This window comes from Haemorhous mexicanus, chromosome 2 (genome assembly GCF_027477595.1).
Source record: "Haemorhous mexicanus isolate bHaeMex1 chromosome 2, bHaeMex1.pri, whole genome shotgun sequence".
NCBI classification, from domain to species: domain Eukaryota; kingdom Metazoa; phylum Chordata; class Aves; order Passeriformes; family Fringillidae; genus Haemorhous; species Haemorhous mexicanus.
In genome coordinates, this window is record NC_082342.1 from 16,992,757 (window position 1) to 17,018,860 (window position 26,104).

Sequence of the window (26,104 nt, forward strand, 5' to 3'; positions counted from 1 at the left end):
TCTGACCCTGAGGTACTTGGGAGCTACCACAGCTGCAGCTTGCACTTTTCCTCCTAACTGGTATTCACAGTGAGGCTTTCACAGTTAAGTTTTAGCAGGAGCAAAGAAGAGGAGCACATTGGAATTTCCCTTTGCAAGGGACCAGTGGTCTCTTTGTGCATCTGAAACTAACCTTCAGGTGGGAGATTCCTTTCCAGACAGCAGAAAATGTCATTTAGACTCTGCTGTCTTCTACTCAGAAGTCACATATCAAGGAGTTTCCCTTTCAGAAGGTGCCTGGAATGCACTTTTGAAGCACATTTTGATGAAAGGTCATAATTTATCACTGCAGGAAAATATATCCCTTGGTAATTGAATTAAAATCAAAACTTTTCATGGCTGGCTGCTTCTGAGGGAGAAAATAAGCTGGCCATAGCAAACTGGTATGATTTCAACTATCTCATCACTGGTGCAGTGAATTTCTGACTCAAGGATGAACTTTCCTCCTAAAACACACAAATCTGCAAACACACCTGTGAATGTGGCAGGTGGAGAGGCTGAAATGCAGTGTGCTGCTCTAGATGCAGATCTGCCTTGAAGCACTGCTCAGGGCTTGATTCCCCTTGCAGCTCTTTCAGTGGCTTTAATGTGCCTGTGGATCATGAGGCTGTGCTGAAGTACCAGCAGCATGACAGAGAGGGAGGAGTGGGTTCTGGCAGGAGCAGAGGATGGAAAGAAGAAAACTCCCAGTGGGTTACCAATCTCATCCCTCCACTGTTTCTGACAGGGATGGTGTTTGTGGGATTGTTGAAGGACACCTCATCTCTCTCTGGACATACATAACGTGGTCTGCAGGAATTGTTGGTCAAAGTAAAGCCAGAGAGCGTCACCCTGACTTGATGAATTGTTTCCATGAATGTTCTGCTGGCTTCCCAGAGGTGGTGAAAAATGCTCTCATCTAAACCAGATTTACACAGAAGAGGGATCAGGTCTTGCAAAATATTTAATCATTGCAGCAGATACATCTGAGTAGTTTGGCAGACAATAGCAGTTTTCACACTCTTATCAAGAGCTTTGGCAGCTGTATAACTGGAGAGGGAAGAGAAACTTGGAGCAGCAGCCCAGCAGCTCCTGTTGAGGTGAGGACAGTGGCACCGGGGAGGTGTGCAGGGAGAGGAGCCAGACCTCTGCAACTTGAAGTGAAAGGTCAACCCAAGCCCAGGAGCTGCATTGTGGGCCTCTCCTATTCACTTTTTTCCCCTGATTTGCTTTAGAAGAGGTCAAGTGAGGCTCACACAGGCCTGGAGTTGCTCCAGGAGCCCTAGAAACCTGCATGGTGTGGGAGCAGGGAGTAGAGTAATGTCTCTTCACCCTCTGGCTCTTTGCATGTGACCTGCTGGTGGACCAGGGGTCACTTTGTGTCCTGCTTCAAACCACCAGCTCACCCTGAAGCTTTTCTCTTCCTCCTTCCTTGCACGGGAAGGGGTTTTTATAACTCCCCTTTAGAAAAAGGATTGGCATGTTGCATTGGACAGCAAGCAGGAGCTTCCACCCTTGAGGTGACAAATCCTCCCTCCCAGCTTGTGTTGCTGTACCAGTGCTGTTGGTGCTGCCTGCTGACTCACAAGAGCCACTTCCTTGGTGCTGCCATGGAGAGGAGCGAGGCACTGAGCTGAGGACAGCATGAGGCAGGATTGGGCAATTGAATGAGCCTTGCCATGTTCTTCTGTGGGTGTGCAGAGCAATCCCCACAGATCTGTTGAGTCAGTTCCACTTGCAGTGCTGGGCTGCTGGTGACCCTCTGCTTGAGGTCAGGAGACTGGCATGACACACAGGCAAGTGCAGGGAGAAAGAGGAGAACTGGAGTGAGTGTGAGGTGCCAGTATGGGCACTGCCAGGCATTGAAGGGCTCAGCTGAGCTCCTCCATGAGAAGGACAGAGATCAGACCCCCATACACCAACTGCCTTGCTATGGATGCTGTGCAGTACATCCCAAAGCAGACTGGTTCAAGGATATTTTTTCAATATTGCACTTACCCTGCTTTTAAAACTCACAATTTCTCTTGTGTTTCTGATGTGCAGGAGAAGTGCTCTGTGTGCAGGCAGGTCCCACCTCTCATACCAGGATGTTCATGTTACTGGAAGATGCTTTTTTTCCCCAGCTCCAGCAGGCTTCTTCAAATCAAGTACCCACTAGAGGCTGTTTAACCTGCACAAAAGGGTAAGAAAACCTCAGTTCTGTCTGGTTTCAACTTTCTAAAATAGAAGAATATCCATCACTTTTAAAATTAATAAATTCCTCCAAAAGAAGAAGTGACAAGAGCCAAGGGAAAATCAGTAACTACCGAGATGCTTGACTTGGTTGAATTACCCAACCTTTCTGAAGTTAGCTTACAACGCTGCTGAAATCACTTACAATAATTGTGTTGTAGAAGAATGAGAGTGATCTTCTTGGTTTCTCTCTCTCTAAGAACAGAAAGTGCTGTCTGACAAAGGACATCACTGCACACTACTACATGATGTAGGAGGCCTTGGTGAGCCATTTTGCTGCAAACTAATTTGGGGAAGAATTACTCAGAAAAAGCTCCCTTGAAATAGGTGAGACACATGCACATTTTGGCTGCTTCCTAAAAGCAAGAGGTGTCTGCACTGTAATTTAAGAATAGCTGGCTCATGAATCAGGGTTTCCCCAGAGATGAGTTACTCTGATTGCCAGGGCTGCTGCTGCAGGATCTTTGCTGGGCCAGGAGGAGCTGCCGTGGCTTTAACCCTGCACAGAGGCTGTGCTCACAGTTTTAAAGGCAATAATACCGCTGCCATTTGATGAATGTAGAGAAGCTGACAGTGCTTCAGTACTGACTAGGGAGTAAACACATTGAAGAGGGATCCTTTGATAGAAAAATTGGTTGGCATGTGGGCTGGCTGCAGTCAGTACAAATGCCACCCCAGCCTGGAAGAGTGAAGAACTCTGCAGGAACAAGCCTGTAGGACCATTCGCTCCATCCCATTTCCTATTCTGGTCTTCAAAAAGTGAACCTGGCCAGAGTTTGCTTTTAGTTTTTAGGATAGAAGCTGGTTTGGGGTATGAGTCCTTCAATCTGTTTTTCACAAGTTGGTCCCTAACCTGCTGCACTGGAGAGAAGACCACACAGGGAGCAAGACGCTGCTCAATATTTGCTTCAAGTTGCTGGTGCCTCCTGAGCAGTGCTAGATGTCTACATGCAAGGCTGACTTTTGGAACATTATCATCAGTGTTGCATTTTTGTACTTATCCTTTCTGATGGTTATCAGTGTGCTTGGTCCATACTGGCCATCTGTCTGAGCTTGAGAAGAATGGAGTAAATCAGATTATTTCTGGCTTCTGGTGATGTGTGTCACAACCTCAGCTATCCTGGGGTGTTTGTATTGTGCCTCGTGGTGCCAAAATGGGATTTTTCAGTGTTGGCCTTAAGACCCCACAGGATCAGAGCATTCATGAAGCAAGCCTGTGAAACAGAAACTTTCCTGCAGTTGCTGCTTGGTGTGAACTGCTGGGGATGAGTTCATCTCTGATTCACTGCCTGCCATCCACAAGGCTGGCTCCTTCCCAGCAGGAGGGCTCTGCTCCTTCCCTCTTCCCAGCAGTGGAGTAGAGACACGTCAGTGGGTCCAGACAAGCTGCTTTTGAATGTGTAGAGTTGAAATGATACTCTGGAATACATTAAATTGGAGTGAAAAGAAATGGAAGTCACCCAAGGCTGAATCAGAAATTGAAGAAAAATAAGGGAGCAATGTAAAAAATAATGCCTTTGCACCAAGCCTGTTAAATTCAATGCACTTTAAAGTAGTGAAGAGCTTTGGAAAGGTGCCATGAGGTCCAGCAGTGTGAAAGTGAGGTGAGGGCAGGGTGTAGAATATGTAAGGAAAAAGAACTTTAAAAAAAATTATTTTTATGCTTTTACTGGAGAAATTCATACCTATGCACTGGGCCCTGTTATTTTTTTGTCTCGTTGAAATGTTTCTAAGGAGACGATATACTTCAATTTTGAAGTAACCTGTGGTTTTAAGTAATAAAAATATTTTCCAGTCCAGTTGCTGAATAGTTTGTCTCGACATATTCTGAATTTCAGGTACGATTGAAATTATTTCAGTGAATCTGCAAATGTAGAAGTAAGCCAAAACGTTGCCTCTATGCAAAGAAAAACAAAGGAAAAAAAAATAAACAAAGGACTTTCCCAGACTTATTCCATCTCTTCTTGATGTCATTTCATCTGACATTTATTTGAAAATCAAAACATGAGAGCATGTGTACTTCCTGTGCCTCACATTACTGCTGTGTTAGAAGGAGAGGAAATGCATGTTTTCCTATTCAGTTACTACTTTTGTTCTGATTCAAATGTTAGCTGGTCTACACTGGATACAGATCTGTCCAGGCATTTCTGTTTTCTTCCTCTTCCACCTTTTCAGTTTCCCAACCTGTATTTTGCTTTACAGTCTGTAGCAGGCAGGCTGCTGCTGTGTGCCCAGAAACCACAGGAGTGTGGAAGAGTAACAGACCACACACCACACACATGCTGATATTTTTATGAAATCAGGTCAGTCATTTTCAATCCCTCTTGCCAGCAGAGGAAGATGACGTCTTGTGTTGTAATAATTCTGAAAATCCCCTGTTGCTTTCAGCGTGAATCAGAAGAGAACTGTTCCTGTTTGTGGGGCAAAAGCAAATTTCAAATGCCCGTGTGCAGCAGTGAGATGATGTTGGGTGGGCAATCTCACTGGCCCCAAACACAGAAGCCAAAAATCTCCATCTGATAGCACAGGCTTATTCTTATAGTCTGCTCCTTACAGATGGGAAGGGCACAAGGCAAACGTGAGCAAGCTTGTGGTGGCTGGCTGTGCACAGCTAATATTGATTTGGGATCTCTACCCATGGGCTGTGGCTCTTGGAGATGTGTCTGTCCCAAATGTGTATTCTGAAACATCAGTGTTTATATGAGTGTTTATATAAGAAATGATTCTTCAAATTACTTACTTAATTCTATTGTTTAGCTTGAGCTAAGAGTTTCACATTTGGTAATAATTGTCCAAGACCTGTCTTAGAGGTTTAGGTTTGAAACAAGGACCTATTCCTTTGCTCATTTCCTGCCAAAAGTTGAATTGCAGGACAATTTTCAGATATCTTGCTAGCCAGCACAGGTTTCTGGCTAACAGGTTATTACGAGCATTTATTTTTTTTGTACTTTTTTACCAAAAAGCATGAAGGTATGTTTATCCTTTGTGAACTGTTCCTCCTTTCCGCAGAAACCCATGTGCTCCTGCTGACTCAGGGTAAGGAGCTATCCCATAATTTTGGTGAAAGGGCTGAGAGCCTGTGTCTGGATCAGAGGGATTTGCTATGCTATTTGTTATGGTTCAGCAAAGGTTTTTCCTCTTCTTGTCTATTTTGCTCTGGGTCAGATGGGTTGAAAAGACTTGTGATGTCGGATAGCACTGCTACTAATCTCTCTTGTACATTTAACTGTGGGGAATGGGGAAGGACTGTTTAATTTCTGAAAGAAAGCTCCTATGTGTTTTCAGAGCTTGACTTCAGTCCTCTCATGATGGCAACATGAGATGTTTTTGGTTCTGGAGGTGTTTCAGGCAAAAGGTACCTCTGCCTGTGGTTTTGCTCTGGTCAGGGCTCCTTTCCACTCTGTCCTTGACATGACCAGTGGGAGCCAGGTGGGCATGCAGCCTGTCTGCCAGGCTGCTGAGACCTGGCCCTTTCTGTGCATGCACAAAACACTCACAACTTCTCAGAGATTAGGACAAGTTGTCTAAAGTCACAGGGAAGGTTGGGGTGGGGGGAAAACCAGAAGTAAATGTAGATCTTGATATGTTACACTGGTCCAGACCCACCATCTTTCCATCTCTTCTCTGCTTGAGAAAGTCTCCTTCTTCCTTTGCAGAGAGTATTTCCTTCTGCTTGGGGCTTCTTGAACAGTGGAATCACTGCTGCAGGTCACTAAGCCATGTCTGACCCCTCCTGGCAGGGGGGCTACCAGTCAGCTCCCTCTCCCTACGTTGGCCAAAAGATTAAGCTCCCTCCTTATTTTGATCTGTGTTCCTTTCACTGTGAAACTGTGCCGGATGAATTTTGACTGCATTCCCATTGGCATGAGCTCTGTTTACAAAGTCCCCATTAAATGTCTGTGTATAGGAGAAGTCACAACTGGATCTTTTCAGAAAGTCTTGGAAAACAAGAGGGATGAAAGCCCATGCTGCCTTCCTAAGTGGAAGCTGGGGAAAAACTCCTGATGAAGAAAACATGAGCTCAAGGAGGGAGTGGCAACTTCTCCCCCAAGGGCTGATGAAGGATTGGGAGCACATCCATGACCCATAGAAAAGGATGTTGGTTGCCCGAGTCTGTCTTGCCTGTGATACAAACCTAGAGGGGCTAAGTCTGCATGGGCTGGAGTTAAGCCAAGAGACCTGTGCTTGGGATGCCTCACCAACAGCAGCAGAGCTGCTGGAGCCTGGCACCGTGGTTTCAAAGCTAAATGTTCTCTGCAGTGCTGTGATTGATCAGAAATGAGAAATGGAATGACTTCAGGCTGGCGGGCAGCCGTGTCTGCTCAAGAGTTTCCTGGGAAGCTGATGGCTGCTGCCAGTGCCAGGTCAGCTCTCCTGGAGCTACTGCTCGCAGCCAGCAGGATTGTGCAGTGCCTGGACAGAGCAATGCTGCACCACGCCTGGGGCCTCTAGACGTTGTTGTCCTACAGATAAATAACAGGGTTTGAGCTGCTGATGCTGCTTGTAACATTGTGAGTCAGGTTTTCCAAAGAGCACGGTGCTGAGCTATGGGAAAAACCAGCCCTGTGTTTAGGTGTCTGCTGGACTGCTGAGCTCCTGAGAAATTTTGGTACCCTGCCGCAGGAGCTGCATGTCCTTGGGTGCCATGGCTCATGTCTTCTGTTCAGGCCTAGCCTGCCTGGCCCTGTGCTGTATCCAGGGTGTGATGGCCCAGCTCCAGGCGAGATCACACCGTCCCAGTGTGCCATCTTCCATGCGTGGTCTCACGGGGACCAAAGTGGTGGCACTTGTGGGGAAGTTCCTGCCTGTACAGCTAGGTGACATCAGGCAGAATTGGCTCCCTTGTGTACCAAGGGACTTCTGCTTAGGACTGTGTGTTTATTTTTACGAAGGGAAGTACAGCTGTACACTTTTCACACTGCATCACTACCGAGAAAAACCACAGAGATGAACTGGTCACAGGACAAACCCCAAATCTTCTCTAAATGATTCCAGCTGTGCTTCTCTTTTACATAACATTGTGGTGTAGCATTTTCACTCTTTTTCTGCTTTTCTTTTTGTTTATTCGTTTTTTGGTTTTGCTTTAGGACACGGACGAGGTTCAGTGGCAAATTTCAGAGAAAGTACTGCAAGCCCAGTTGGCTGCTTTCAGCTTTCCCCATGCCTACAACCAGCTAGTGAGCATAACAGCTTCACGCATGCAGCTGTGCATGGGAACCAGCTACTCTGGGTCACACCTTTGTTCTGTTGTGTTCTCCCTTACCCTGTATCATATTTTTTTTTCCCATTTCCTCCTTTTTCTGCTGTGACTTTTAAATGTTGTTGATAGATGGATGGATAATGAAAGGACTCCTTGTCTGCTTTTTCCTCTTTTTTTCTTTTTAAAATATGATTTAAAGATTTCACCACCACCACCTCTTCTTTCACTCAGTGCTGCTAAGACAATTTACATGAAGCTGGGATCTGGATGGTGGGTTTAAGGCAATGGCTCCTAGAAAATCTGTGAAACCAGCAGGAAAAAAACAGGTTGCCAAAACCATCTGCTCACTACCCTGTAGTAACAAGTTTAATGGTCACCCAGTTTCTGAAGCTGAAATTGAGTTATGATTGAGACCATCCTCATGGCCCCCCTTCCACTCCCTGATGCAGCAGTAACCCTAACATAGGCCATACACATCCTTAGGGAGAGAAACGTCTGAGGTGGTTCCTCTACCACCCTGCAAGCTGACCATGGACATAGGATGACGAGTTTGACTTTTTGGGCAACTTGTTATTTCTTTTCTCTGAGGAAAAGGCTGAAGTGCAGGTGAAAGCTACTTAAATAGTCTGGGGACAGAGTGGCTGGACAGTGCCCAGGGAGAAAGGGACCTGGGGTTACTGGCTGACATGAACATGAGCCAGCAGTGTGCCCTGGTTGCCAAAAGGCCAATGGCTCCTGGCCTGTGTCAGGAACAGTGTGGCCAGCAGGAGCAGGGAGGTCATTCTTCCCCTGTACCTGGCACTGGTGAGGCCACACCTTGAGTGCTGTGTCCAGCTCTGGCCCCTCAGTTTGGGAAGGACCTGGAGACGCTTGAGCGCGTCCAGAGGAGGCAACGAGGCTGGAGAGGGGCTTGGAACACAAACCCTGTGAGGAGTGACTGAGGGAGCTGGGGGTGTTTAGCCTGGAGAAAAGGAGACTCAGGGGTGACCTTATCACTCTCTACAACTTCCTGAAAGGTGGCTGGAGCCAGGTGGGGATTGGTCTCTCTCCAGGCAGCAACTGACAGAACCAGAGGAAACAGTCTTAAGTTGTGCCAAGGCAAATACAGGTTGGATATTAGGGAAAAGTTTTTATGGAAAGAGTGATGAAGTACTGGAATGGTCTGTCTGGAGAGGTGGTGGAGTCACTATCCCTGGATGTGTTTAAAAAAAGACTGGATGTGGCACTCAGTGCCATGGTTTAGTTGAGGTGTTAGGGCTGGGTTGGACTCACTGATCTTGTAGGTCTCTTCCAACCTAGTGATTCTGTGATTCTGTGAAATAAACCCTGTTTGTCTGGCTGCCACAGCAGCTGTTCCTTTTAACTTCTTTGGCGGGGGAGGAGTGACCATAAAATGGTCAGTAACCCTACAGGTCAATGAGCTGTTTGGGATGCCTGATGTGAAGGGTGGAGAACTGCCTGGGCCCACCTCCTGCATGCTCTGGCCCAGGGCCAGGCTGGACACTTCAAATCCTGCTTGTGGAAATTGTGGGAATTTGAATTGTTATTATTTGGGATGTCTTCTGAAACTGCTGCACAAAGGTCCAAACTGTTTGAACAAAAAGACCTTGGACTACCCCCTGTAACCTTTCCTGCGAAGACAGAATATTAAACTCTTTAGTTTTGTTTAGATAAAGTAAATTGTTATAGTTTGGGTTTTGGTTTGCATCTTAAGGTTGTGTATTTTACTATAGCGCATTTCTATGAAATTAACAGAAAATGTATTGAAACATCATCATTTGGAAAGAAGATTCCTCAGTAGTTTGGTTGGCTGTGACTGGGGCATGGAAACTTTTGCCTTTTGACCATTTTTACCCTGACCCAGGGTATTGTTGAAATCGAGGCTGAGTTGTCAGGTTGTAAAGCTGCTCTACTACAATTTTCCAAATGAACCGAATCGTTGTCTTTGCAGTGTGGGAATGTAGTGTTTGTCTACAGACCTACTAGATGAGGCACAAAGGCTGTTTGGCCCAGCCTGCAAGCCTGCTTAAGCCCTTAAAACTGATTTCAATGGAAATGGTCTGACTAAGCATCCTTTGAATGCCAGGGTATGGTGCTAGCTAAGAGGATGTAGACAACTCTTGACAGTGCAAAGAACATCCTGTCTAAAAGATGGCATCTAAAGTAAACCTGTAGTACCAGATAGCACTTGTGATGGACTCTCAAAAAGGGACATGGCTGGGGAGAGTGTGTGCTGTGAGGACAGGACAAAGTAGTGGGAATTCTTTTATATCACAAAAGAAGGTGCTGAAAGGGTAAGGAGAGTAAATGGCTTCGTAGGTTAAATAAGTTTAGTGGCCTGCATGGAAGTAAACCAGTGAGAGGGTGAAATGACAAAGCAAGATGAGACCAAAGTAATGATTTATCCTGTTCTGCAAACCATGGTTATTAAATGGGCAGATGCTGGAAATGCTGCTGGCTGGTCTGTAGTGATGCTGCATGACAATGTCAGCAGGGAGTGTCAAATCTCCTAAATGCCTGCTCCTGGGAGGATGACATAAATGTGAGTAGCACTCCAAGTTCATGAGAATTCAAGCAAATGCTGAAGCTATGCAATGTGATTTTATTTTCTTTGGCAAGATGATCTCATGAGAAGATATGAAAGTAAGGATCCTTTTGATGAAAGGGAACAAAACTCGGTTTTCCAGCCAAATTTATATTTTCTTTTGTTAAAAGAAGAAAATTTCTTCTTCTGTTATCTTTTTTTCCCAGAAAAGGCAGGAAGAGGCAACAAAGTTTAATTTGCAGGTTAGATGTTCAATTTTTGTGTAGTTAGAAGGAAAAATGCTCTCAAATAAAGATACTTGCAAGTGTTGCAGGTTTTGCTTACATTGTTCAAACATTGTATACCTTGTTATGTCGGGCATGGTGAGAGATTTCTGTTTTTAAGACACCCAGCCTCTCAGCCAGGAGACTGAATCTCAAGCAGTCAATGAGTGCCTCCTCTGCATCCTGTCAATGTAAAAGATGTTAATGTAAAGAGTGTAATTGAATGAAATGTATAGACTATTTGTGGACAGAATAGTTGATTTCTCAATTAAATTTATTCTGCATCTTTTCAGGTGAGCAACTAAATTGGCTTGTCACTCTGAAATGTTTATTTTTATGTCAGTAAAATAATGCAATAAGAATAAATTTAGAGCATATGAAATTGAAATAACTAATTTAAAAAATAGATCAAAGCCAGAATTTAAAATATTTGATGTTGGGACAGGTTTATAGGTGTTAACCAGAGAGCATAAGCCTGTTAGATTATTTTCTTTTTTGTTTTCCTACCTCGTGTGTGTCTGGAGTACTGTGGGAAGAGGATTACTTGTAAGGGGAGAGGGTTGTTCAGTGTATGGGCAGAAGGGTGTGTGGCACTACTACGGCTGAACTTATCTCCAAACCTCTGTATTCCCATTCAGGGCCTGATCCTCAGAAACAGGATCTGTCCACTATCTTGTAGCACCTTTACATGACCCATGTTCTCTTAGGTCCTAATATGAAGCATTCAGCAACTGAAAATCTGGTTTTGGAAGTTTTTTTTAGATTCCCCCCTGCCCCTTCCCCCTTGCTCCATGGTTCTTGTTCTCATAGCTTCTCAATCATTCTCCTCTGCCTCGGCTTCCTGAAAGGAGCCCATCTGCTCTCTTGCACTGCTTTCTGTCTGCACTGAAACCACAAAACTCAGATTAGGCTCTTCAAAAGCTTTACCAGGCTTCAGGAACTCCTGAAGCAAATCTGGGCCCGTTTTCATGCAAATCCAAATACCTTTTATGGTTTCGTTTCAACTTGACATTTTGATTTTGAGATTTTTTGAGCTTCTCAGACCCTACGGCTTTTATGTGAAACCCAAAGGGCGTGAACTTACATGAACTAAAATGGAAAAAATATTCAGATGAACCCACTGAAAACTGAAACTACGTTCCCACAACTCTGCTTAATAAACTGCTCTGTTTTTCTCTTAATTGCAGAAGTGGTAACCACTGTTCCACAGCTAGGAGCTGCAGCAAGGCTGAGTTTACAGTTTATGTGGATTTGGTACATTAAATAAGGATCCTGGTAAATCACGGGTGTTTTGTCCTTTTCCAACTGGCAGTCAGTAAATAGGGAACTTTCTGTACCTCAGAGCGACCTGAGCAATGAGAAAATCCACGTTTTCCCCTGCCAGGATGTGCTGCCACAGAAGTGATGCAGGCTTGTCACTTCCAGGAAAATTGCAGGGTGACCTCTACCTCAGTCAGCCCAGCTTTGACCACAGTGGGGAAGTCCTGGTACTGCTCTGGCTGAGCACCTCCAGCACCTCTTCTATTATTTTTCCCAGCCCACGGTCGCTGTGCCAGCCAGCCATAGGGGGCACGGCCAGGTCCCATGGACCATCTGCTGAACCCCCCTCCATGAGCAGGTCACACCAGCTGTGGGGCACATGCTGCTGATGGCAAATGGGTGCACCAAGGCACTCATGGATTGGTGCTATCCCCCTCCTCTGCTCAAGCTGCCCACCTTCCCAAGGGACAAATGCCCCTGGGGATTGCCCCATGGCAGGTGGATGCGAATAGGAGGAGAGAGAAGGAGATGTTCCATGACTCAGGTATAGGTAGGGCTGCTGATGGGAGAGGGAGCAGTGTGCGCTCCAGTCAAACTTTAGCAGGTAATCAGGGTCCTGGTTCTCATGGAAGTAGCCAATTTGGCCCCAGCTGACCCAGGCCTGGCTGCTCTGTGCAGAGAGCAGAACCTCCAGCATCACCCACAGTGCCTTCCCTCTCCAACACACAGGGTTTCCAAAGCTGTTCAGATCTTTCTGAGAGGACAAGCTCATGCTGCTTCCCAGCCTGAGTGGCTGAGCATGGTGCTAGGGAGCTGTGTGAGATGTAGGTCGAGGAGGAAATGGAGTTTGAACTGGGCTCTGGTGACCTATGCTGTCAAGCTGTCTTGTTGGACATCAAAAACAGGATCAGGATTTGTGATCCAAATCACATGTGTTGTGCTACTGGTTAGTCCTGTGACTCAAAATTCCAAGGTTCTAGTATCGCAAACGATTTTAGAAATTACAAATGGTGCCATGGAATTCTTTCCCTGAGTTTTTCTCTGCAACTCTGAACCACAGCAACTTTTCTCTACCCTCTTAATCCAGCTTGTCAGATTGGTACACCCATAAAGGTCTGGGGACTGGCTCTCCAGGAAAGCTCCAAGATAGATGAGAAGAGCTGGAAGCTCTTGGCACCCTTAAGTTCTCTGTCCTTTTGTCAAACATGCTACGGGACAGGAAATTCTATCCTGGATGCTGCAGCGAACAAGACTCCTTCCCCACCCATGCCAAAACACTGAGGGCTTTCAAAAGGATTTTTAACCCTTGAAAAAAAAATTGTGATACAGTGATGAACCTCTCCTCCTCATTTTTTAGGTAGCCCAGACTGCTTTCCCTGCCAGAAAGGGCACAGACAAGTGTTCCCTGCAGGACAGGTGGGAGCAGAGGCAGAACTGTGGGAAATACAAGCCAAGCCTGGGGAGCTGTCCTCACTTCTGGGCTTGGTCCTGCACAGGAGCCCTGCTCTGGTTTTGTCCCTCAGGCTTCAAGCACAAGAAGATGATATGGTAGGCCCCATTAATGAAACAACTGGTAGTAGTGGTGTTTACTCCTTCTTCTTCTTTTTTTTTTTTTTTTAAATTAAAAAAAGCCTGAAAGCCTTATAGGCAAAGCTATTCTCAAGCTCTTACAGGGAAACCCCACAGCCTGTACCACTTCCATATACAGGCAAATGGTGGTGCATGACCTTTTGACACCAGGTTCCCAGTGAGACCTTACTGTCTTAAAGTACATGGAAAAACCACTGTGGAGCTGGGGCTGTGAATGAGACCCTGGGTTTTCATGTTTTTTAAGAAAATGTGTGTGTGGGAGTGAAGGTCTGCCATTTCAAAGGCTGGTTCTGATTTTGTATGTCTGGGTCTATGGGAGAAGTGAGCCAATCCACACCTAGGAAAATGAAGCCTTTTGAAATGAAGCTTTCAAAACCATCAGTTAAGACTTTTTATGTTAATTAAAAGATTAATGTAATTGAGTTAAAGAGCATGCAGATCACAGCAGCCTATTAGGGATATGCTATCTGCAGTTTACATATGGTTACTCACTGCAAATACCATATGTACTGTGAAGTGAAGAAGGTGGTGAGGTTAGTTATGGGTGGAGTGGAGCAAGTTGTCCTCATTAGTTATCTTGTGGTAAAAAACACAGTCACCTTATCTCTTCTAGGAATTTGCTATGGGCTTGCTAATGCTTGGTAACCAGCTTGTTTTTCTGTTTTCTTTCAATCCTTTCCCACCAACTTCTTCTGCACTAGAGGCTTTGTTTCTGAGAGTTACCTGGCTTCCACAACCACACTTTCTCCACATTAGGTCATTGCTGGGACTTACTGCTTCAGAGGCCCTACAGCTGGTAATAGACACAAGGAATAAGTGACTTTCCCAGGGTGACAGAAGAAAGTGAACCTAGGCATTCCCAGTTAAGTTACTTACTTAGAAGTGGTTTATTTTGGTTTGTTTTCAATCTCTCCACATCACTCTCTGAGCCTTTTTCCCAGGCCAAGCAGTTAGTTAATATAGTACCCCTTTCTCTGTGACTTTAACACAAAAGTTTACATAGCTCCCTAGCAAACTGATTTTTTTTTAAATAGACAGGTGTTAAAAAGAGCACCTAATCTCTCATGGTGTGGGGACAAAACTGCTGGTCAGTGTCTCTCCAGTAAGACTTCAATTTACTTTGAACAGATATGAGCAATGGTTGTGGCTTGACTTTCTTTCTAAGAGGTTTACAGACTGCTCATGGATGGAGAGAAAAATAAGGGCTGAATTTGCTTTGCTCTCTGGCAGATATGAGAGAGTGCTTCCTAAAGAATATTTACCAGACTTTCACTCCTATTTCTATGCTCAACTCCTATCCTGAAAAGGTTTTGCGTCACGAATTACATGTCTGTGAGAGAGCACATGGAGCATTTATTATATGAACATGGGCTTTTTTTATTGTTCAAAGCTTCCTCTAGAGAAGAGGGCCATTAACCTTGACTGCTCCTCCTTTTATAAATATCAGCCTGTTCACCAAAATTACACTGCATCCTGGACGCTCAGTGAAGCATTGAACCCTAAAACAACTTAGCACGACCAAAACATGGCAAGAAGCAGAAACTTGGAGGATTTTAGTCATGTCTGATTGTCATTTGTAACATCACAGTCATTGCTTTTGGCCAGGCTGGCAGCACCTTGGAAGATGCCGAGGCAATTTCTGGCAAAGGAACGCTGTTGAGGATCATCCTATCTGCTGGGCTCAATTTCAACAGGTTAGCAGAACAGATAATTTAATTTTTTTCTTTTCCTTTAACCTGAGTTTCCTGCAGGAGTTTCAGCTTGAACGTGTTATGTGTTGTACTATTGGACAACGTGGTGAGCGGCAGTTTTGGGTGAGTCTCACACTTTCCTTCAGGTGGTGGAGCCCTATGGGTTTAAAAGTTCTTAAACCAAAGCCACCAGTATGTTTCCCAACTTTCCTTACATCTGAATCACAGGGGTGCTTTTCTGTGTCGCTAATTTTAAGAAAAAGCCTTTAAAAGTCATTCAAAATGTTGTGTAAAACACCATCTGATCATTTTGCATTAACATGAATGGTTGCAAAAAGGTGGACAACTGTGTGCTGGTCCATCTGGAGCGTTTTGCTTTTTTTGTGTAGCCTTTTATTAACTTTTGTCTGGAGCTTTGTATCTGCTTGGTAATGACAGACAATTTGTATAATGAGGAGTCTGCTGGATATCAGAGTGACAGGTCAGGGTGGGTTCTGCTGACAAATGAAGTGGGCAACACCCAGGATAGTGGCCAGAGGAGACAGCTGCCTAGGGGTGTTTCAGGGAGTACGTGTAATGAGCTGATGAGTATGGCTCCAGTGCTTCTTTCTGGGGATATAGAAATGATGATGAGTAAGTGATGAAAAGCAAAGCCCATGCACATGTCTTTAAAAGTAGAGTACACACTTTATGCTCTTGGCTCACTGTAACTTGGTTTTGAGAGGCAAGACCTCATCCTTTGGAGGTTTCAGCCATCTCAAAACAATGCTGTGTCTCTGAGTGACGTTTTATGCTTAGGAGAAGCCACTGATGTTCTATTAAACAGCACTCAGCTTAAGAGATGTTTAGATTAGAAATCAGATCTCACCCACACAAGGCAGGTTGCTTTTTGTTTTACGTATCATTGGGGTTGCAAGAAGAGACTGTAGATGTTTATTTCTTGTGAAGATTTTGCACATCCTGCAATAGTTTATTACAGCTATAGCTGTCTTATCTGTGTTTTCTGAGCAAATTAGAAGGGGCCGGAAAAATCATAAACCACCAAAACAGTTGCTAGGGTAGGAGATGGAAATCTATAGCCTCTGAAAATGGAAAATGAGAAATTTCAGAGAATGGAAAGCATTTGTCAGTCAAAATGGAAGACATAATTCACTCAGCTTCACTGAGTTGACAAAAACTGCTTACTTGAGACACCTACTGGATCTTGTTTCTCCCCCCTGCTCCTAATTACTTCTGTTTTCATTAACTGGCTGACTGCAATGGAATGGAGCTACCTCAGCTTTATATGGAAGAAGCAGAGGGCTGTCCTGTGTTAACAGGGAACACGGTCTTTTATTGCAATGAAAATTTTAGCACAGGTGTGAAAAAGCATAGAATGATGTGCATTTACCACAGATATTAATTTATCAGAAAAGTTTGCTTCTTATTTTTTTTTTTTTAGGCTCAACACTGGATGCAATTTCTTTTGCCTGGCTTGTCCAAACACCTTTGGCTCAAGTTTCCAGCCATTATTTTTCTAGAGAGTCGATGAGGAGGAGAGGAATAATGTGATTCTTGCTTTGGACAGACCTTTGTGCTGCAGCTTTTGGGCATGATGTGGGATGGTTTTAGTCTGAGCTAGGCTGTGATGCTCAGCCATACCTGTCCCATGATTATGTACCCCTAAATGTCCTGGTGGTAGCAATGATTTGTTCAGAATTGATATTCATCAGAGAAAAGTGATCTGAAAACTTGTTGGTTCCCCGCAGGGTAGGAGGATAGCCCATAGATTTGACATGCTCAGGAGCATGTTCAGTTCTTTCCATTGTCCTGGTTATAATTTTGGCTCTCCCTGTTGAGATGCCTCTGCTCCCAGAGGTGGAGAAAGAAGCCCAGCTCTCGCTGGGCTGTAGCCCTCTAACCACTAGCACCAAAAATGTCCTGCAGAACAAATATTTTCCTGCTCTTCTTTATAACCCATTGCAACTCCATAGTAGATATGTTCCTCTGCCAAAGTCACTCAAGTCTGTAAAAATTTTTGGGAAATGGCACCATCTGCTTCTCTAAGCATGTCCCAGGAGGCCTTAACCAGTAATTAGGGTTTTTTTTGCAGATGGCTCAAAGCAGTGCTGTACTGTGTGTGCACTTACTGAACCATCTCCAAAATGTTTGCCAAATTTTCCTCTGTGCAGGGCTGACTCTTGACAGGAGTGCTCACCTTGCCCTCATGTTCTCTGGTCTGGCTCTGTGTCTGATTGGCCTGAAGAGCAGCAGGCTGCAGTGGCTGCTCAGTAAGTGCTAAGCTCTGCTCAGCTCTTTCTGTGCCAAGTCTCTGTAAGCACTACATGCTCACCCCCATCCCCATGCCATTTCCTCTCCCTAAAACAATGGGGCATCACACAATGTTCATACAGCTGGGCAGTTTGGCTCTCAAAAGCCCACTGGCATCCCTCTCACCCTAGTGCTTGGCCAGCAGCAACGGGAGCCCAAGTGCCCTGCCCACAGAGCAGAGCTGGCCTCTGTCACAGCGGAAACCCAGCTGGTGCCAGAGAGGTCAGGGGTTTAGAGAGTAAGTCTTGTGAGGAATGGCTGAGGGAGCTGGGGGTGTTTAACCTGGAGAAAAGAAAGCTTGAGGGAGAGCTTGCCAATCTCTATAATCACCTGAAAAGAGGTTGTGGCCATGTGGGGGTCAATCTCTTCCAGGAAACTGGTGGCAGGATGAGAGCATAAGCTGCCATAGCCTCAAGCTTCACCAGGAGAAGTTTGGGTTGGACATCAGGAAGAACTTCTTCATGGACAGGGTTGTTACACTTCAGAATGTGCTGCCTAGGGAGGTGGTGGAGTTACTATCCTTGGAGGTGTTAATAAAATCACTGGACATGGCCACCACCTGGGTTTCAGGGAGGGGAGATGAGGAAACCTCATGGGCTGGCTCCCCTCTGTGCTGAAGAAAGTGCCAGCATCCTACACCACGAGTGTCATCCTACATCTACCTGAGTGTCAGGTGGATGGAGAGGGATGAAACTTCTGGTGACCAGCTAGATACAGATACTGGCCTTGGGCAAACCCAAACCTTGCTCCACCACTTCACAAAGTGCCCAGAAGCTCTTAGGTAGTCAGCCCTTGGAAGTTTCCTTGCTGCCCAGCCCTTGGTATGCTTGTTTGACCATGTCACTTTGTGTATATATGAGGTGGTGTTTATCCTGAAAGTGTTTTGATAGCAAAGTACCAGATGTTGGATGGCAAAAAAAGATGGCACTGAAAAGTCATCAGGGAGTCAGCCATGGTGTCCCCATGTGCTGCTGGGAAGAGGCAGGGATGCAGAAGAGGCCAGACTAAGAGGGAGAGGTGGTTGCTCCAGGCAGCTTGGGTTTTGCTTGCCTGTGTGTCCTTCATTCAGACAAATACCTCAATCTGTATGTGGTTTCAAGCATTTGTTTCCAAAGTCATTGTGCTGTTATTTATTGATCATTATTTGTACTTTTCCTTTCAGAATGCCTCAGTCAGAAAGGCAGAAGTAATGCTGGCATTACAAAACAATTTTAACGATTTGTAAACAGTTGAACAAAAGTGTTTTCAAACAACTGTAGGACTCCAAGCTGTTTCAACATCCCTGTGGCAGAACAAACTGAATGACTGACACATTCTTGGAAATCAGGATTGCCCCACAAATGAACTACAGACAGCAAAATATTTGCAAAATAATCCCTTTCAGTCTTGTCAATAATTAATTTCAAAAGTGTCTAGTGCATTGCTTTATGCAACTGAACAGATCTGTGAGCTGAACTCCATTAGAACTTTTAAAGGATTTTCTCAAGGATGCCAGTGGTTTGGGAGCCTGTCATGTTAATTTAGCAAAAGAACTAGAAGGTGTATTTCATGTGGCTTGGTCACTCACCATGGGGGGGTGACCAAGCCACACAATGGGGTCTTTACCACCGCATCAGCTGCAGCTCAACTATATCAGTAAAGCAACATTACTCCTTCAGCAGTTACCTACACCACAGGCTCTGCAGCACCACATGAATTTTGCTGCTGGATGTAGGGAAATAGCTCAGTAAAATGCTTTCAGCAAAGAAATGAAACTTTGCCTCTTCATTTCCTTTTTTCCAGAAAATATCCATGGGGCTGGACTAATTTCTTTTGTTTGGAGAAGAAAGTTTAAGTTTTTGATACAAAAAATACTTTTCTTGTATCCCAGGTTCACTCATCCTTTTGAGTATGTTGCTGAGGAAGACAGCTCACATGCTTTAATTCAATGTTAACAGGCTTTTCCCTGATGTGAATGCCTCTGGAAATCCTGCCTACCACCATGTTCCAGCTACCAAAGCATCACCAGGGCTCAGAGTGCTCTCACCAGTTGTGGTCTCACTGTGGTGGGTATGAAATGTGCAAATTTTATGTATCAAGAGTTACAAGGTATTTTACAGCACCATTTGATTGCAAACCTTTCTTGCCTTTTCCCTCTGGAAGGTGATTGTCCTGGTTGTTGGGATGTATATCAAAGGCCACCTTGTCCAGTAGTCCCTGCCTTAATTAATGGAATTAGGATTGGTGTGGGGTGAAACAGAACAAGACTGAACTAGGACAGTAGTTTAAAGAATTTGTTTTTCTTATAAAATTGAAAAGGTTGAGGGAGCTGGGATCACTAGCGTTGCCTATCAGATTTGATTCCTTTGATGTACACAGAGTAGGACTAATCTTGCCAAGGATCAGACAAAGGGTCTTTTCCCAGTGGAACAATAATCCCATTAATTAACACTGCTGATGCCAAGGTTGAGGGCTCATCTAACCTCCTGTGAGATACCCACTTCTATGAATCATCTCATTGTGGTTCTTTTCCCCCACCTCATTACCTTTTAACAGAAGATAATGACATAGGTCATAGATACTTTTGTACAGGATTGCCAGTGTGAACTATTAAGCTTGTAGAGTGGTTGATTTGGTTTTTTATAGATTTGAATAATTCACATCTTTTTTATTTTCCTTGTGTGAAAGCTCAAGTGGGTATTGGCTGCAGCACAGCAAGAAAAATATTTGGGCATTACTTAGGAAAATGAATGACATTGCAAAACTCCAGCAATTATAGCTGGAATTAAATATTTTCATTTTTCACACTTCTGTCCCCTTTTAGAAAAACTCTGGGTTTTTTTGTATTGTGGAGAACTGATGAACGAACTCCTCAACATAAAACCACAAATGTTTTCCATGAAGAGGAGTAAAATCAGATGGTTTAGGGAAAGCAGCTGAAAAGGCCTCTCAGACCAACTTTTTCCTTCCTTCTGATGAGAATCCAGGCCATAAGCCAAAAGTACTGTTTGTTCTCAGGCTAAATATAAGTCTCAAGAGGGCAAGGGCTTTTGGACCTTATAACCATACACTCCTCTTGGGTAGCCTGGAGCATTTCTGCCTGGGGCTGAGGGCAGGGGATGTGCTGCTCTGGGCACTGCAGTGCCTCCCTCACCGCAGGAGGAGCAGGCATGCTGGAAAGGCTGAGCCAAGCCCTGTGCTTCCCTTGCTCCTCTCAGCAGAGAGAAAGGCCTCTCAATGTGTAGAACAAACAAGGTGATGTGGGCTGAATCCCACTGGCTTGTAAAGGAAGAGGAAACAAGGGGGAAGCGAGAGTGTATTATAAATGTGCATTTATTTATTTTATCCCTACGTGTGCTAACTTTGTCCTTTTTCCTAGGAAACACGTGGGAAGGAGTGAGAGAATGCAGCATGAACTCCTGTCTCGTGATATGTAATGGCTGGAGCACTTGCTGCTGCCCCTGGCACCTCCTTGGCATCTACCTGGACAGCTGAGAGAAGAGGATTGGTTCAGCTACAGCCACATCTCTTTGGAGAGGGAAAGCCAGGCTGGGAAATGGGGAGTGAAAGGAGAGTGGGGCTGGCAGAGGCAGCTGTGCCTCTGGAGCCCAGGAGCTCATGGCACCACTCCCAGCAGCCCGATTGCCTCCAGTGCCCAGCCTTGCCAGCCTTGAAATCCCTTTGTGTCCCTGCTCCGCAATTAGTGCTCAGCACTGACCCTGCTGTGGGTCCTGCTCTCCTTTCACAACAGCTGCTATTGTGAAGGGACAAGCTGAGAGAGAGGCTTGGGTTTGTGGATCAGTGAGAGGATGCCATAACAACCACTGTGTCTTTTCCCTACTGAGCAGCAATGATTAACTTGATTAGCAGGTGAGGGACTTTTTTCTGAATAGAGACAGGGAAGTATTGGTACATTTATACTGCCATTCTTCAGTGAATTATTTTTATAGCTTTGGTTACCTATGGTCCAGAAGGATAAACGAATTACTGTGGGAAGAATGTCATATCTTCCTTTGCAAGAACCATGCTGGCTTCTGAAACTGGAGCATTAATGATGTCTCCCTATAAATATGTTTTTGGGAACAGGGAGATAGGGGAAAATCACAGAGGGAAACGAAGCATTTGAGTTAAGTGACACTACTGGCTCCAACCCAACTGGCTAGAAATTGGTCACTAGGGAGTTCAGGCTTGAAATTAGTAAAACCATTCAAAGGTGAAAGTTCTGGATCAGTTTCTCAAGCAGTGTAATGGGGGCAAGGACCTAGATAATTTTTAAAATTAAATGCACCAATTTATTGAAGTGATTGGGCAGTAGAGGAAGAAAATTTTTTAATAATTAACAAGACATCTTCCAGCTAACCCTGAAATATCATGTCCAAAGGGATTGGAAAGGAGATTAGGTCATCATTCACATTTCCCTTATTACTAATCCCATGCTTGGGTGCAACAGGGAGGTAGAAGCCACAGAGGAAGCCCTTTCTTCTCCCCAGGAGAGATGGATAGATAGTGGCAGGATGTATGATGAAGTAAGAAACTGTCCAGTGCTCTGGTGGAGGGATGGTGCACCCCGTTTGTGTCCTCAGGTTTAACCTCTGGATTTAGAGCTGAACAGGAATTTTCCTACAAGCCTTGTGAGCTGTGCTTCCTTCCTGCCCTCAGCCCATGGGGTGAGACATGGTCCAGTTCCAAGGTCAGTGTGGGAGCCTCCTTTTACCATCAGCAGAGAGAAACATGCATTTTGGGGGAGGGGTAACTCATCTGACCTATATTACACATTTACTTTGGGCTGAGACAAAGACTGCTCCAAAAATGCATATCCCTTCTTGCTGCCCACACTGGGAATTGAGATGGGTAGTTGTATGGCAGAGGAATCCTTTTGTCCTGAGGACAGGGTATGGCAAGGAGAAAAAAGGAGGTTTTTTTTTCTCAGAACAGCTGCTCTGATGAGTTCCCAGGCAAACCAGCATTTGTTTAAGATGGGAGGAATTAAGTTCTTCGAATCTTCGGTTGCCTTGGCTATTCAAAACTTTCATCAGCTCTCACCTCATCAGTCCCTCTCTTTGATGGATGTCAGGGAGAGTTTTACCACCAAGCTTTGTGGAAGGAGAGCTGAGCTAACATGAAAGTAGTTTGTTGTGTGTGTGTCTGCATGTGGTTAGCACAGCAAAACAAGACTCCGAGGCCTGCAGCTTTTCTGAGATACGCTCATTTACATCAAGATGTGCTACCCAATTACTGCAGAGTCCTTTCATGGCACTTTCCTTTTGAGATTGTGGTGGATCTTACACATGTGAGCCTTTAGGTGTGTGTACGTGATGTGCATGTGTAAGCCTTTACTGTGGTGTGGGAAGAGGAAATGTATTGTTTGCCCATTTGAAGAGAAGAAGAGAAGAGTCCTGGGGGTTTTTCCTCTTAGGAAGTAATCATGCTTTGTAAGCATATTTCTCGTAAGTAGGTATGCTTGAAATGTTTATACTTCACATTCAAAAAGTAAACTACTCTGAATATAATATCAGTTGTACAACACCTGCATGACTGCATTATCATTTGAACTGACGTGGAAACTATTTTTAAAATCATCTTTGCTTTCTGGTGCAATAACTTTCTTTCTGAGTTACCTGAGAGATAGAAGGCTGTTCTCACGTTGGGGAGGTTGACAGTAACTGAAGTGGAAACAAGGAGATTATTTATATCTCAATTACAGTACTGAGACAGAATTATGAGTGAAAGCAATCTGGAAGCCTCCAGAGGATATTTCATTGCCTCTTAGTCTCCTTTCTCTTCTGGAACAGCAGTAAAACTGTATTGTGAGGAAGCTGGCAGGATGTGGCCTCAACCATTAGATTAGATGTGAATTTGTGAATCAGAGGCACAGACTGGAATTTTGCTCACTTCTGTTTGGAGACAAGGATGTAAATGTCGAATAAACTCCTGAGTGACTCTGTATGGAGCTGTATGGTCAGTTGTGGGTGACTGTGCTTCTATCCAGCTGTCATCTACCAGAAAGCATTTCCTTATTTTAGTATGTTTCTTCTGTTCTGGGCAATACAGCCTGCTGAGGTAGGAAAGGAATAACCTGCCTTTATAATCTATCTACATCTGTGAATGAACTCCATTCTGAAGCTGTTGAGGTGCCAGTCATTTCCCCAGAGAAATTACTCTCCTGGCTTTGCTAGTTGACAGCTCCATCCACAGTGTCTGCATGCATTTGAACGGGATCTTGGGGGGTCAGCCTGGTGAAGGGTGGGTGGAAGGGGAGAAAAACAAAGTTTTCATGCCAGTTCAACTGGTACATTAAAAGAAATGCACAGCCTTGATTTATAGCTATAGTCATCACTGGAAACAACTGTTGCTAGCAGAAAAATTACATTCAGCCCCTACAATTTGAAGTCAGAACCAGATCCATTTTTTCACCTGAGTTTTGGGTGGAAATAAGGTGGGAAACCATGACAGTCTCCAAGAAGCAGCTCTTTGGATGAGCATGGCTGAGCCATCCCATCTGGAGCCCTCCTACCTGGAGCACACATCAACAACTCTCAAACTGTGTAGTTCTCACCTGTCAGGTAGCTGTGGTCTCCTGTGGGAGTTTCACTTTCAGCTACCCTGGGTGGCAGTGGCAGTGGCACCTTTCCCAGGCCTGGTCCCTGGGATATTTTCCCCTGGGATTGAGGGAGGACTGAGCACCTGTTCAGCTCTCTGTCAGAAAGGAGGGAAGCCAGCCTTAAAACAGAGTGTCTGTAGAGTTATGAAGCCTGAAGAAACAAATCCTGAATGCCTGCTGAAGTTGGATATTGCTGCTCTTCTGAAGCATGACTTTGCCTGGTGCCCTTCTAGACCCATGTGGAGGTTCTTCTGCCTGGGGTGAATTTGTCATGTCAGCTTGCCTTCAAAAACCCCCTTCCTCGTTCTTGAATTAGGATTCAGGATGAGAAAACATGTCTCTTTCCTCCAGAGAGATCTTTTCTAAGAAATTATTCTCTTTGTTATCTCAGTCTGTCTGGTCTTTCTCATAGTTGGCTTGGCCTGTGCTCCACCACTTTCATTCTGACAATAAAATGCAGCTATCAGGTTTAAGTTGCTTTATGCCTGTACTGGAGTTTTACACTCTGATCTGGAAGTAAAATTGCAAAGCAAACATTGCAGAGAAGGTTACAATAACACTCTGGGTATTTCAGTTTGACACAGGCCTATTTCTGCTGCTCATCACAAGATCATCTAATCTCCCAACGTCCACCTATAATCACATCAAATGGATTTCACTGTTTTGATTGCTTTTGAAACAACACAGCTGTTGTGTAACAATCTGGGTGTGTGTGAACTGGCACTTCTTGAGCACTTGAAGCAGGGAGCAGAAGAAGAGAAGGCATCAGCACCTGGCTTGGTGAAGCCTTCTGTGGTGTAACCAGCAGAGCTGCATGTGGGGAGCGACGAGGTACACTGTGAGTGCTGGAAAACTCAGTGAAATGATGTTTAGCAAAGTATTGTCACTGCCACTTCACCACGCATTAGCTCCTGTCCTGCTGGTTCAGGAGGGCATAAAAGCCAAAGGTCTGCTCCCAGCTGGGGTACTTTTGGGCTGCCAGCCACCCCATGTGGTGGGGGTGGGTGCAGGTTTGGTCTGTGTGTGGGCTGCTCCAGGAGGTGGGACTGCAGCGTGCCCTCCCCTGCAAGCCCTGCACTTACAGGCTGCATCTGCCCCCAGCCAGCCTTTTACAGTCAGCCTGCCTGCCTGAGTGCCCACAGTGACCTGGGGCCACTGCCCAGAGAAGGGCCAAGGAGAGAGCAACCACCCCCTGCTGCCCTCAGAGGGACCTTGGCGCTAATGTGGCAGGGCTGGTCTGGTCAGGTTGTGACCTGCTGGCTCTCCATTTCAGCTGATTCCAACTCCTGTAAAACATGCAGCCTTCTTTTTTGCTTCCCACTGCTAACAGGTGAAACAAGTTTCTATTCATAACTGTTTTCATGGACTTCCCAAGGATTTTCTACTTTTGTGGCAAACACAGACTGACAGTGAGTACTAAAGTTATCCTTTTTTGCTGTGGCTTCTCATCTTTTTAGGTAGAGACATAGTGCAATGCAACTTTTGGACTAAAGTACATGCAGGGCAAGGTATTAATCAGTCCAGCCTGTTGTCTCTATAATCTATCTACATCTGTGAATGAACTCCATTCTGAAGCTGTTGAGGTGCCAGTCATTTCCCCAGAGGAATTACTCTCCTGGCTTTGCTAGCTGACAGCTCCATCCACAGTGTCTGCATGCATTTGAACTGGATCTTGGGGGGTAAGCCTGGTGAAGGGTGGGTGGAAGGGGAGAAAAGGAAAAGAGAATATCTGACAGAATGTTTTGGGTTGGAAAAGACCCTAAAGATCGTCTAATTCCAATCCCCCTGCCATGGGCAGGGACACCTTCCACTAGAGCAAGTTGCTCAAAGCCCCATCCAGTCTGGCCTGGAACAGTTCCAGGAATGAGGTACCCACAGTCCCTCTGGGCAATCAGTTCTAGTGCCTCACTACCTACACTGAAGAGAATTTCTTCTTGATATCTCATCTAAATCCACCCTCTTTTAGTTTACAGCCATTCCCTCTTGTCCTACCATTATTACATGCCTCTGTAAATGTCCCCTTCCATCTCTCTTCTAGGCCCCCTCAGGCACAGAAAGACTGCATTAAGGTCGCTCTGGAGCCTTCTCTTCTTCAGGCTGAACAACCCCAAATTTCTCAGTCTTTCAATCCCAATTCCCAACCTTTACGTTCCAGGTAAATGGAAATCTGGAGCACGCTGGTATCAGGGGGTTAGGAGCTGACTCCATGGATTTATGTATTGGCAGGGTGGAGGAGACACTCTCTGCTCCCAGCTCAGCTGCAGCTGGAGCAGTGTCTCCTACTTTTTTATCAGCCCTGGCAGCTGGCCTGCAGCAAACCCTGCATGACATATCCTGAGGTAAGAGAGAGGGAAAGCTTGGATCAAAGCTGTGTTTGAATGTTCTGGTAGGCTCTGATTGTATCTGGCTGTCTGA

General features: G+C 45.1%; 1 protein-coding gene across 15 annotated transcripts in view; it reads left to right on the forward strand.

Moving 5' to 3' along the window:
* Positions 1-26,104, forward strand: part of ZPLD1 (zona pellucida like domain containing 1) — a 145,336-nt gene that overhangs the window by 12,551 nt on the left and 106,681 nt on the right. For 4 of the 15 annotated variants that reach the window (XM_059836927.1, XM_059836939.1, XM_059836942.1 and 1 more), the window contains exons 3-5: positions 14,714-14,802; positions 19,047-19,154; positions 20,468-25,098. The gene's annotated coding sequence lies outside the window, so the exon portion shown is untranslated. Of the gene's footprint in view, positions 1-14,713; positions 14,803-19,046; positions 19,155-20,467; positions 25,845-26,104 lie in introns of all 15 variants that reach the window. The other 11 variants (XM_059836974.1, XM_059836966.1, XM_059836988.1 and 8 more) reach the window with 5 other exon arrangements.